The sequence below is a fragment of the Nelumbo lutea genome, chromosome 3 (genome assembly GCF_056320005.1).
Source record: "Nelumbo lutea isolate HS-2025 chromosome 3, American lotus-T2T, whole genome shotgun sequence".
Classification (NCBI taxonomy): domain Eukaryota; kingdom Viridiplantae; phylum Streptophyta; class Magnoliopsida; order Proteales; family Nelumbonaceae; genus Nelumbo; species Nelumbo lutea.
In genome coordinates, this window is record NC_142686.1 from 33,967,630 (window position 1) to 33,978,688 (window position 11,059).

Genomic DNA, 11,059 nt, shown 5'->3' on the forward strand with positions numbered 1-11,059 from the left:
CTACTAAGCATTTTGGTGCATTTCCTTAAAAACTAAATGCACATTGATATGAGAGAATAATGCAAAAAGGGTTGGACTAGATGAAAATTTTGTTTAATTTTTAGGTCAATTTTAAGAATATGGGTTAAAAGTTTTATTTTAAGGTATTTAGCGATACTCACCACTAATAACCCCCTTTCCCTAAGTCAATGGTTGCAGGAATCAAATCCATGTCTATGGAATCTTCCAGCTAACACACCAAACGAGTCACCCATCGGTTGGGTTAATAGGTTGTATACACACTCCTAATTGACCTGAATCAATAATGTAAAGGCCTAGCTGTCTTTTCTTTTATTTGAAAAATTATTAAAGATGAAATATACTAAAAGAAATTTTAAGTGTTGTTCGATTTGTTAAAAAATATGAGAGAAATAAAAACTTGAATTTCACGAAATTTGTTAAGAAGTTTGCTTAACTTTCCACGTTGGAGCATTTTAATTTGGTGCATTTCCTAAAAAAAATAAATAAATGCACGTTTATATAAGGGAGAACACCAATCAGGTTCTCATTTTTTTTTTTTACTTTTTGGCAAAGCAATTAGATATTCCTTATGAGACATTTTTTTTTACCAAAAAAGCTTTCCTTATGAGACCTTTTTTTACCAAGAAAAGCTACCCTTATTTAATACCATTTTGACTCATTTGAATCAAATGGTTGAACCACTGACCCATTATTCAGATGAAAAGACGGCTTCATTTTTAGGTCAATTTTAAAAAACATGATTAAAAAAAAGTTGTGTACGTATAGAAGCTCCCTAGTTGGCCTAAACTAATAATATAAGCCTGAAGTCCCAAGAAGGAGAGTTGAAGTTTTACATTTGGAAAATAAATCAATGTGGGAAAAAAAATGAGATTAGAAGGGCTTTGGGTAGTAATTGATATGAAGAGAAATTTGGAAAATAAACATTTTGGTCAAAGTAACTACATGTATTCCAATACTTTGCTCCTACAACACTAATATTATTGTAAGGTAAAAAAAATCCTATAATTCTCAAAACATCAAAAATAAAAAAAATAGGCATGTATTAAATATGTTTTTCGTTTTTTTTTGTATTTTATTCCTTGTTGTATTTCTTTTTTTGCAAGTATGCTTAACAAATGTGCATATTTCTCCTAAGGGCCTGTTTGCTTCATGGAAATAAGGGTCTGGAATTAGAATTGGAATGAGCCATTCCAATTTTAATTGTTGAATTTGGTGGAATTGGAATCTCATTTCCATTATTGGTAGTATGACATTTCCCCATTTGAAGGAATGCCCATTTCTTCGGTTGAGAATGAAATTCTATTTCAGCTGATTTCAATTTTCATTCCGATTCTTGTATGAACTAAGCATAATATGGGAATAGCCCATTCTGATTCGGATTCAGATTTTGACTGTGAATCAAATGGACCCTAATATATATTTTGGCTGTATGGTACCTGTGGTTGCACCATAATACAATCCACTACGGATATACATTTAAGTGACTTATAGATATCTATCAAAAAAAAAAAAAAGCGACTTATTATAGACCGAAGCCCTGCCCGGGCCTGGCCCATGATCACCCCTGTTACCAAACAAGAGAATTCAATTTCCAGCCCCGTTTGACCGTTTCACCCCACTCAAGCGGAGCCAAATTGATTCAACTAGGAAAACCTTTTCCTATGCCTAACGTCGTCAAGGATGTCCGTCGGTAAAGACTGAGGAGACTGCTGCGCCTCAGCAAGCTATCGGAAGTGAGGTGAGACTCAACTTTCTCGTCCTCTCGTGAGTTTTGTGTTTGCCTTTCTGGTTGCTCACTTGCTCCCCATTAGCGTTGTTTCTTATTTCTGTTATATGCATTCCACTGCTGCTTGCCTCTTATCTGTGTAGTTTTATACAATAGCTCTGTGGTTTGATTTGGGTTTCGAAAAGGGATGGATAGGCTTCTAGCCATGTAAGGTGGTAACTCATTTGCTGTATTTCTGGGGTCTTATGTATTTTTGTTTTTAGGTGTCTTTATTGTTCAGTAACAAGGTATTTACTCTGTTTCCATTTGTTTCCTAAATGGTCTTTGAGAAGATTCATTTCGGGATTTCGTTTTCATGCCTTCTTCTGCATCTTCTCTTCATGGCTCTCGGTTTGTGCTCAAGAAGATGCCTTTGTTACCCCTTTCCTCCCATCCTTTGTCAACCTCGGCATCTATGGTCAAGGATGCTCAGTTCAAACAGCTACCTCCCATCCTGCACCATTTTCTTACCCTCTTGCAGGAGTTTTCAAGAAGCATTATCCATGTCAAGTCGATTCATGCTCAAATCATCACTAATTTTCTATCCTCAGATGAATTTGTGGCCACCAAATTAGTCAAAACATATTCTGATTTGGGTAGGTTATGTGATGCCCGCAAGGTATTTGATCGAATAACTGACCCCAAAGTCTTCCTATGGAATGCTATGATGGGTGGGTACCTCAGAAATGAACGATACATTGAAACCCTTGAATTATATCGGATAATGAGATCTCATGGTTTGCATACTGATAGTTGCACCTGTACTTTTGCGCTTAAGGCTTGTACAAGCTTGTCAAATGTTGAAATAGGAACGGAAATACTGAAAGAGGCTGCTGGTAATGGGTTGTCAAACGATCCCTTTTTGGGGAGTTCTATGATAAATTTCTTGGTGAAATGTGGAAACATAGATGAAGCTCAAAGAGTATTTAATGAAATACCCCAGAAAGATGTTGTTTGTTGGAATTCTATAATTGGGGGCTATGTACAGGTTGGTAGTTTTGATAAGGCTTTTGACCTGTTTTCCAAGATGCGACATTGTGGAATTAGACCGAGTGCAATAACCATGGTGAACTTAATTCAGGCATGTGGAGGAACTGGAAATTTGGATCTTGGGAAAAGCATTCATGCAAGTGTGAATTGTTTGGGGTTGAGTTGTGATATCTTGGCACTTACATCTTTGGTTGATATGTATAGCAAAATGGGTGATATTGAAAGTGCTCAGCAGGTTTTTAATAGGATGCCTTCAAGGAATTTGGTATCATGGAATGCCATGATTTCAGGATATGTGCAGAATGGATTGGTTTGTGAATCATTTGAACTCTTCTATAAGCTGATCTTAAGTGGTAGTGCCTTTGATTCTGCCACAATAGTTAGCCTCCTTCAGGCTTGTGCTCATATAGCCTGTTTGAATGGTGGGAAGATTCTCCATGCTTGTGCTTATAGAAGAGGTTTTGAATCAAATCTTATTGTGTTGACTGCTATTGTGGATTTGTACGTGAAATGTGGTGCTTTGAATTTGTCAACTTCTGTTTTTAATAGGATGAAGGGGAGAAATGTGATCTCTTGGACTGCAATGTTGGTAGGATTAGCACAGAATGGGCATGCAGAGGATGCATTAAAATTATTTGGTAAGATGCAAGAGGAGGGAGTTGCTGCAAATTCTGTTACTCTTGTTAGTTTAATTCATGCTTGTTCACATCTAGGCTCTTTGAAGAAAGGAAAGAGTGTGCATGCCCATTTACTCCGGTGTGGCTTTGTATTTGATACAGTTAACTTGACAGCCCTGATCGATATGTATGCCAAGTGTGGAACCATAGAGTCTGCAGAGAGATTGTTCAACAATAGATCTTTGTCTAATGATATTGTGCTCTGGAATTCCATGATAACAGCCTATGGCATACATGGTAATGGACATAATGCTATTAGAATCTACAACAAAATGAAAGAGGAGGGTCTTGTGCCAAACCATACTACTCTCATTTCTCTTCTATCTGCTTGTAGCCACTCAGGGCTAGTTGAAGAGGGGATAGCTATCTATCATAGCATGAGTATGGACCATGGAGTTAAGCCGGGCGAGAAACATTATGCTTGCTTAGTGGATCTTCTCAGCCGAGCTGGTCGCCTTGAAGAAGCTGAGGCGTTGATCAATCAAATGCCTTTTGCACCAAGTGATGCAGTGCTTGAGGCTTTGCTGAGTGGATGCCGGACTCACAAAAACATTGATATGGGTATCCGTACTGCAGATAAATTGCTTAGTTTAGATTCCATGGATCCTGGAATTTATGTTATGCTATCTAATATATATGCGGAAGGAAGGAGATGGGGTGAAGTAGACTATGTAAGGGACATTATGAGGAAGAGAGGATTGAGGAAAACACCAGGATATAGTTTGATTGAAGTCTGTAACCAAGTCCATGCATTTTTTTCTGGTGATGATTCACATCCATTATGGGAAGAAATTCATTTGATGTTGGAGGGTTTAAGAATACAAATAGAGGCTTCATACTATGTTCCCCATGCTACTTTATATTAACATGATTGGAAATGCTAAGCCTATGGATTGTTCTGTTCTCACATCTTTGCTCATTTTAATGTGAAGAGCACTTTTGCCTTATTATATGGGGTTTTGGTGTTTCTTTTATCTGAAAAAGCCATGTGGTAAGTGGTAATGCATTCGTCTTATATTTGTATTCAGAATAATTTGTGTTTTTCCTTGAATTTTTAATTTCTGGGAAGCTGTAGCCTGTAGGATGAATTTCTTACCTTAGTTATCAAGGGGATACTAGGTAATAGGGTATGCCTTGTTCTCACCAAAGTGCTTAGGTGACACCTAAGTAAACAAGCTTTATTTATTGGGCATGATCCATGTTAGTATGTGTTATATTTTCAATTTCTTATTATTTCATATTTAACAATACTGATAGAATGCCAGCAGTCATGAATCTTGCATATTGGAATGCATTAAAACATTAATGTCAAAAGGCTATATCATTTTCAATCATAAAGTTCAATGTTTTTTACATAATATAATCAATTATAGTCATCAAAGAATAAGACATTTAGGCTGCATTTGGAAGCAGTGTAAAATCTGGTTCAATGTAATTTTACACTCTGGTTCAGTTTTACAGCTGTTTGGTTGGAGTGTAAAATAAAAACAAATATTGATGTAAACAAGCTTTTCGATAGATTTTTACATCGAGAACCAATGAGTGTGACTCTCTCTTCCTTGGTGTCATTGCTTCTTCGATGAGTGTGATTCTCTCTCTCTCTTCAAGAACAACTGTTGTGGCAGCCACCATGACCTCAGACATCCGATTGCGATCAGGATCATGACCTTAGTTGGTCAGTGGCCACCACGATGCGACATCCAGGATTCCGAGATGGAATCAGTCGGTCGGTGGTGAAAACCCAGACATGTCTTGGACAAGAGAGAAGCTTCTGCAACTACATGGTTTGGAGTAGCGGCAAAGAAGCTCCAGTTTTCAATCCCAAAACCAGAGTCTCAGTCTATAAGCCTAAATCCTATGAAGCTCTTGTCACATGTGCAGCATATTTTGATCCCAGAGCCAGATTTCGATCCCAAATTGACTTACCGTGGGTTTTCCTATTACCAGATTTTGTCTCTACGAAGCTCTTGTTCTTTCTCATGTTTTCCCTTTTAATTTCTTGCAAATATTTAACACCGATTCATCATTCATCCACTGATTCAGCAAGGAAAAATAGGGATTCTTGTTCTACGATGAAAACAAAAGCATTTATCTCAGCAGAAACTTTTTAGGATTTTGAAGATCATGTTCAATGTTGGACATGGAAAAAAGAGGAGAGAGATTGAGCAATCGAAGATTTAAGCGACACTACCTTTTACATCGATCATCCAAACACACAAGAGTGTAAAAGGAGTATAAAGCCGGTTTGCTTTTTACACTCAAAAATCTGACCGTTGTAAAACTCCATCGGTGTAATTTTGTATTTACACCGCAAACAAACACAACCTTAACGTCATGAATATTCATATTAGTAATAATTCAAACAAATAAGTAAACCAACAACTGAATAACATAGAGAATCCAAACAAAAATATTACGACATATATCTATAAAAAATATATTATGACATACTGATTGCAGCATGAAGTAATAGCATATCGAATCCAAGCAAGCAAGTATTGCAACAAGAATCCAAGCAAATAAGTAATGAAGAACATGCTTGTACATATACTAGTAAATGTGCATATGTGTTGCATGTGGAAATTTTAGATTACAATAATAATTGTCCTTATTAGAATCCATATAAAAAAGGCAAGAATCAAAGTTGTTGAGTTATTTGGGCCATGAGGAGCATCTTATTTTATGGACCATTCTTTCTTTATTTTATGTTGTTGGGCTTTAGTTGTAGTGGGCTTACTTGGTCCTTTCTTAAAGAGACTGGGCCGAATGGGCCCTAGCATCTTCTCTTGTAATATCTTTTATTTTATTGTTGGTTAATGGGCCTCTCTTAATGGGCCTGTTATTTCTCTTTGTTTAATCTCTTTATGTTACTGCCTAGCTGGCCGCCCACTTAAGGGCATACTTGTCATCACTCTATTTTTAATACTTCATAAAAGGGGTTAGAGGAGAAAGGAGAATATATTCAACTTCTTCTTCTCTTTCCTTCTCTTTTCGCCATCTTCTTCTCTTGTATTGCTGCTCTCACTTCTCTTCTTCCTTTCTTCTAATCTTCAAGTTTACACCTAAGATTTGAGGACTGATTTACATCTCTTTCTTTTCTTTATTCTTGCAGCTGCCCTCCTAAGGGTATGTACATTTAATTAATAATAGTTTGAATATATCAAAGTAGAGGGCTGGATAACAGCCATGGTTACTTCTTCTTAAAACCATTCTTTCTTCTTTCAACTGTTTTGAATCTTTCCACTTGACTTCTGTACTTATTTGAATAAAACTTGAGATTTGTGCTCTTCATTTTTCTACTCTTGAATCCATACAGTACTAGGATCAGCAGCATAGTTGTCAAGGCGACGCCTAGGCGACTAGGCGCTTTTCAAGGAGCGCCTCGCCCAAACACCAAGAAAAAATGTATTAGGCGCATGCTGTGGGGACTGAAACACATATATAGTATACAATATTTTATTAAATAAAAATAAATATATAATATATAATATTTTATTGGTTGGTTTTAGTTTTTATAATAGGATATGTTGCATGTTATCATTTTTTTGTTATGAGGAAAGTATAAACAAAATAATCTCAAGGGTTTTCATTCACTTTACAAAAGAATTGAATGAGGAAGAAGAGAGAACAGCCCTCCATCATTCCGACACAATCCTTTAAGTCAAGGTGAGTTAATCAGTTTCCTCCTTCGTTTTGTTCTCTTTTTCCACTGATTTAAAACAGTGGTTACGCCCTATTGCTCTCCTCTTCCTTGTTGGACTAAAACCATTCTTCTTTCCTGGTTTGAATCATATTATTGGACTAAAACAGGGGCTCCACCACCTTCTTTTGTTCTGAAATTTCATGCATGTTTTCAGCTCCTTTTCCCTCATTATTGTTCTCCTATTCCTTGTTGGACTAAAACCATTATTCTTTCCTGGTTTGAATCATATTATTGGACTAAAACAGGGGCTCTGCTGCCTTCTTTTGTTCTGAAATTTCATGCGTGTTTTCAGCTCCTTTTCCCTCATTATTGGTGTCTGAAATTCTTCATAGTCTTCTTTTATTTGAGTATTTTTTCACCAGCTTTTCTGGGCCTAGAACAGGGGCTCCTCCCCCTTCTTTGTTCTTAGCTTCTTGCATTTTTCAGCCCTTTTTGTGTTCTCATCATTGGTGTCTAAAACAGGGGCAGAGCCCCTTCTATTCTTCTTCGTATTTTTTTTCTTTTATTTTAATATTTTTCACCTTCTTTTTCTGGGTCTAGAACAGAGGCTCCACCCTTTACTTCTTCATTTTCTTCTTTTATTTTAGCAATTGTTCTCCTCAAGCAACACTGCATGAAACACAAGCACAAAAGTAAGTGCAGAATACATAAAACCAAAAAAACTAGTACAAAAGGGGTAGAAATCCATCGGCTTCTTATTTTTAAATTCCATCGCCTAGGCGAGGGCTAGGCACCCGCCTAGGCGCCTGGGCGCCCCATGGTCGCCTAGCCTTGCCTTGGCGCCTTGAAAACTATGATCAGCAGTGTGTATGGAGAACTAAGTTGCTAATCATCTCTCTTATTGCTATCGCCTGGTTGGGAGAGGATTCAGGAGACTTTTCATTGTGGTCAGAAGAAGTTCCTGGAGAACATTGCCCTAGATATGAACCAAAGAGAAATGTCTTGTTTTTTTAATGCAGCACTTGGAAGTGGTTTGAGGCTGGTGATTAGGGTTTCCTAGGAGTATTTTTATAAACCACATTGAGATCGACAACCTTTGGAGATTCATCTGAAACCACTAGTTGGAGTGGCTGAACTTTCTCCAGTTTATCACAGAATCCAGTGTTGGTGAAACCCTATTAACTTGTGTTGATTGATCTGACTGTAGGTAGGTTGTTCTAAGGTTGGTATACCTTTATTTTGTTTACAATGATTCTGTTGGTGAATAATTGAATCAGTGTAGTAATCTAGATTTGATTCACAGCAGAATATGGAGTCTAGAGTTGGTCTAGTAAGGATTGTAGAGAATATTTTTTTCAATGTGGTGACTGCAATTAAATTGCATGGCAGTAATTACTTGGAATGGACTCAATTAGTATGCTTTTGTGTTTGTAGCCGTGGCAAACTAGGCTATGTTATTGGTTGCGCAAAGAAACTAGAGGTCTTAGATCCCACTTGCAAGAAGTAGATGCGGGAGAATTACATGGTTATCTCATGCTTGTGAACTCTATGCACACCAGCAAAAGTTAAAGTTATTTATGGATGAATTCAACCAAAGAAGTGTGGAATAATGTGGCTGAAATGTATTCTTAGAAGATGAGCATTGCTAGGGCCTAAAAGTTGAGAAATGAAGTCAATAATTTGACAGTGGGAGAAACTATTAGCATTGTACTAATCAAGTTTAAAGTCCTTATGAAAGGAGATTGATTGCTTGGAGACGACTTTCAAAAAAGTTCCGGGGATGCTGCTAGACACAGAAAGTTGGTGGAGAGAAATAAGGTCTTCGAGTTGTTAACATGACTCAACTAGTCAACTCTAAGTATGATATTACAGGGCAGAATATATTTAGCTAAGGATGATGTGACTTTGTCTTATGCATATTCTTTGATTTGATCCTAGAACATCATGTGAAAGATAATCACTCTTACCATTGGGCCATGTCAAACCAAGCTACTAAAAAGTTGGTTTTAACTTTTAAGCCATCTTTTCATAAAACGAAAGGTGTTACAAGGTTAATGGGTTGGGTTGGGTTAAGGTCAGTTTGGGTTGTAAGTCTAAACCTAACCCTCCCAATTACCATTGGGCCATATTCTTCAATGCTTGCTGCTTGTGGATTGTGCCCTCTGTTTAGAGCTCAGTTGAAGTAGTGACAAGAATCCATGGATGATTTCTGAATCCTTAGTATTTCTGTTCACACATGCCGGAATGACTTCATAAATGACTTAAGGCTCAGTTTGGAAAGAGTACAGATACAAATGTTTACAGTGCAAATACATACAAAATACAAGGTTTTGTGCTCTACATATTTGTATTTGCACTCCTTTCAAACTGAGCCTAAATTACTAAGAAGCCTTCTAAAAGTTGATTTTTTGACCCGTTACAAGTTTGACAAAAATTTCTATTTTCTAACAAGAAACGACTTCTAAATAAATCCTAAAAATACTAAAATTCTAATTCAAAACTTGTTACAGACTCATCTGTTGTCTTGCAAAATGGCCATAGTATCAGGCAATTTTGGTATTGGTCAATAGATTATTGGATAACCTATCTAATGAACCCAAAATTAAATGAAAGGGGCAACTTTTGACCCTTCAAAACCTATTTCCTTCTTGGGTAATTAACCTGGAAAAAACAAATTAATTTTTGACAAATGGAGTTATGTAGCAGTATTTGGTAACCAGAAATCTTAATAACTTAATGATATTAATCTATGGATATCAGGGAGCTTGGCAGAGGAGGGTCAGTGAAACAATGGCCTCAAGAGGAGTCAATGCCTTGGCTTCAAGAGCAAGTAGAATCAAGTACAAGTTGCAATCTGCTTTGGAAGCAAGTGTGCTGGAGGTTGAGGATGTTTCTTACCAGCATGCAGGCCATGCGGCTGTTAAGGGAGGTACAAATGAAACACATTTTAATGTGAAGATTGTATCACCAAAATTTCATGGGCAAAGCTTGGTGAAACGCCATAGGATGGTATATGATCTATTGTCTGAAGAGCTTCAATCTGGATTGCATGCACTTTCGATTGTGGCAAAGACTCCACAAGAAGCTGGGGGAAGCTAAGTGGTTGGTTATATATACCTCAGGACATTATAAGACCTAAATTAAGTTTGGTTGTTAATGACCTACAATAATAGATTGTACTCTTTTCAATGAAGTATCAGATGCAAATGTTCTACTTTATAGTATGGATGCTATTATGATCTCCTGTAAGTAATCCCATGCATTAATTTGTGTGCTATCAATCTTGAGTCTCCATTTAGTTGGGTATCTTGTTGATGGGCCACAGAGAAAACCATTCCAAATGTAATTGCACCCTGTTACCCTTTGACCATTGTGCATAGGACTAAATACACCAAAGTAAATCAACCTTTACATTGTTTTAATGCGGCCCACAATACATGTTTGAATGTACTGGTTGGAGGGTAAATAGTGTTATGATCTCATTAGGACTCACCTTTGCCATTATACTATATGTTTAATTCCACTGGTCTATCTTTTTTTTTTTTTTTTTTTCATCAAGGAGGATAAATATTGGACTTTAGCTAGCTTTTAATAACAATACAATGAAGTGGTTGATGTCCTGATGCTAATGTATGAACAATGGGTCTGATGTAGATCTTGAATAAATTCCTCTGGTGCACTTCTGTTGCGCCTGTAAGGCTGAGATGTTTCCGGGGAGGGGTTTTAGTGAGTTAGCAAAATAGCAAGTACATCTTAACAACGTGGAGGGAGTTTTCCCTTTATGTTATGTTTGGTTTGAACGAAAACGTAATACAGGGTTTGTAAAGGTTTCCTATATTTCCCTACTTTTTCCTTTAAACCAAACACATCAAATATAGGTTCAAGAGAGCAGTGGTTGGGCCAAGGGACCTGGATTTGGAAGGAAAAAAAAAAAGAAAGAGAACGACAAAACCGGCTGCATAG

General features: G+C 37.0%; 1 pseudogene across 2 annotated transcripts; it reads left to right on the forward strand.

Moving 5' to 3' along the window:
* Nucleotides 1–1,462: 1,462 nt before the first annotated feature.
* On the forward strand, nt 1,463–10,377 carry LOC148864148 (pentatricopeptide repeat-containing protein At1g06140, mitochondrial pseudogene; annotated as a pseudogene). Of its 2 annotated transcripts, none has more exons than XR_016109792.1 (2): nt 1,463–1,759; nt 9,857–10,377. The product of XR_016109792.1 is annotated as a pentatricopeptide repeat-containing protein At1g06140, mitochondrial pseudogene, transcript variant X2 (transcript). The 2 variants fall into 2 exon arrangements; XR_016109791.1 differs by having other exon boundaries at nt 1,732–4,444.
* Nucleotides 10,378–11,059: the final 682 nt, after the last annotated feature.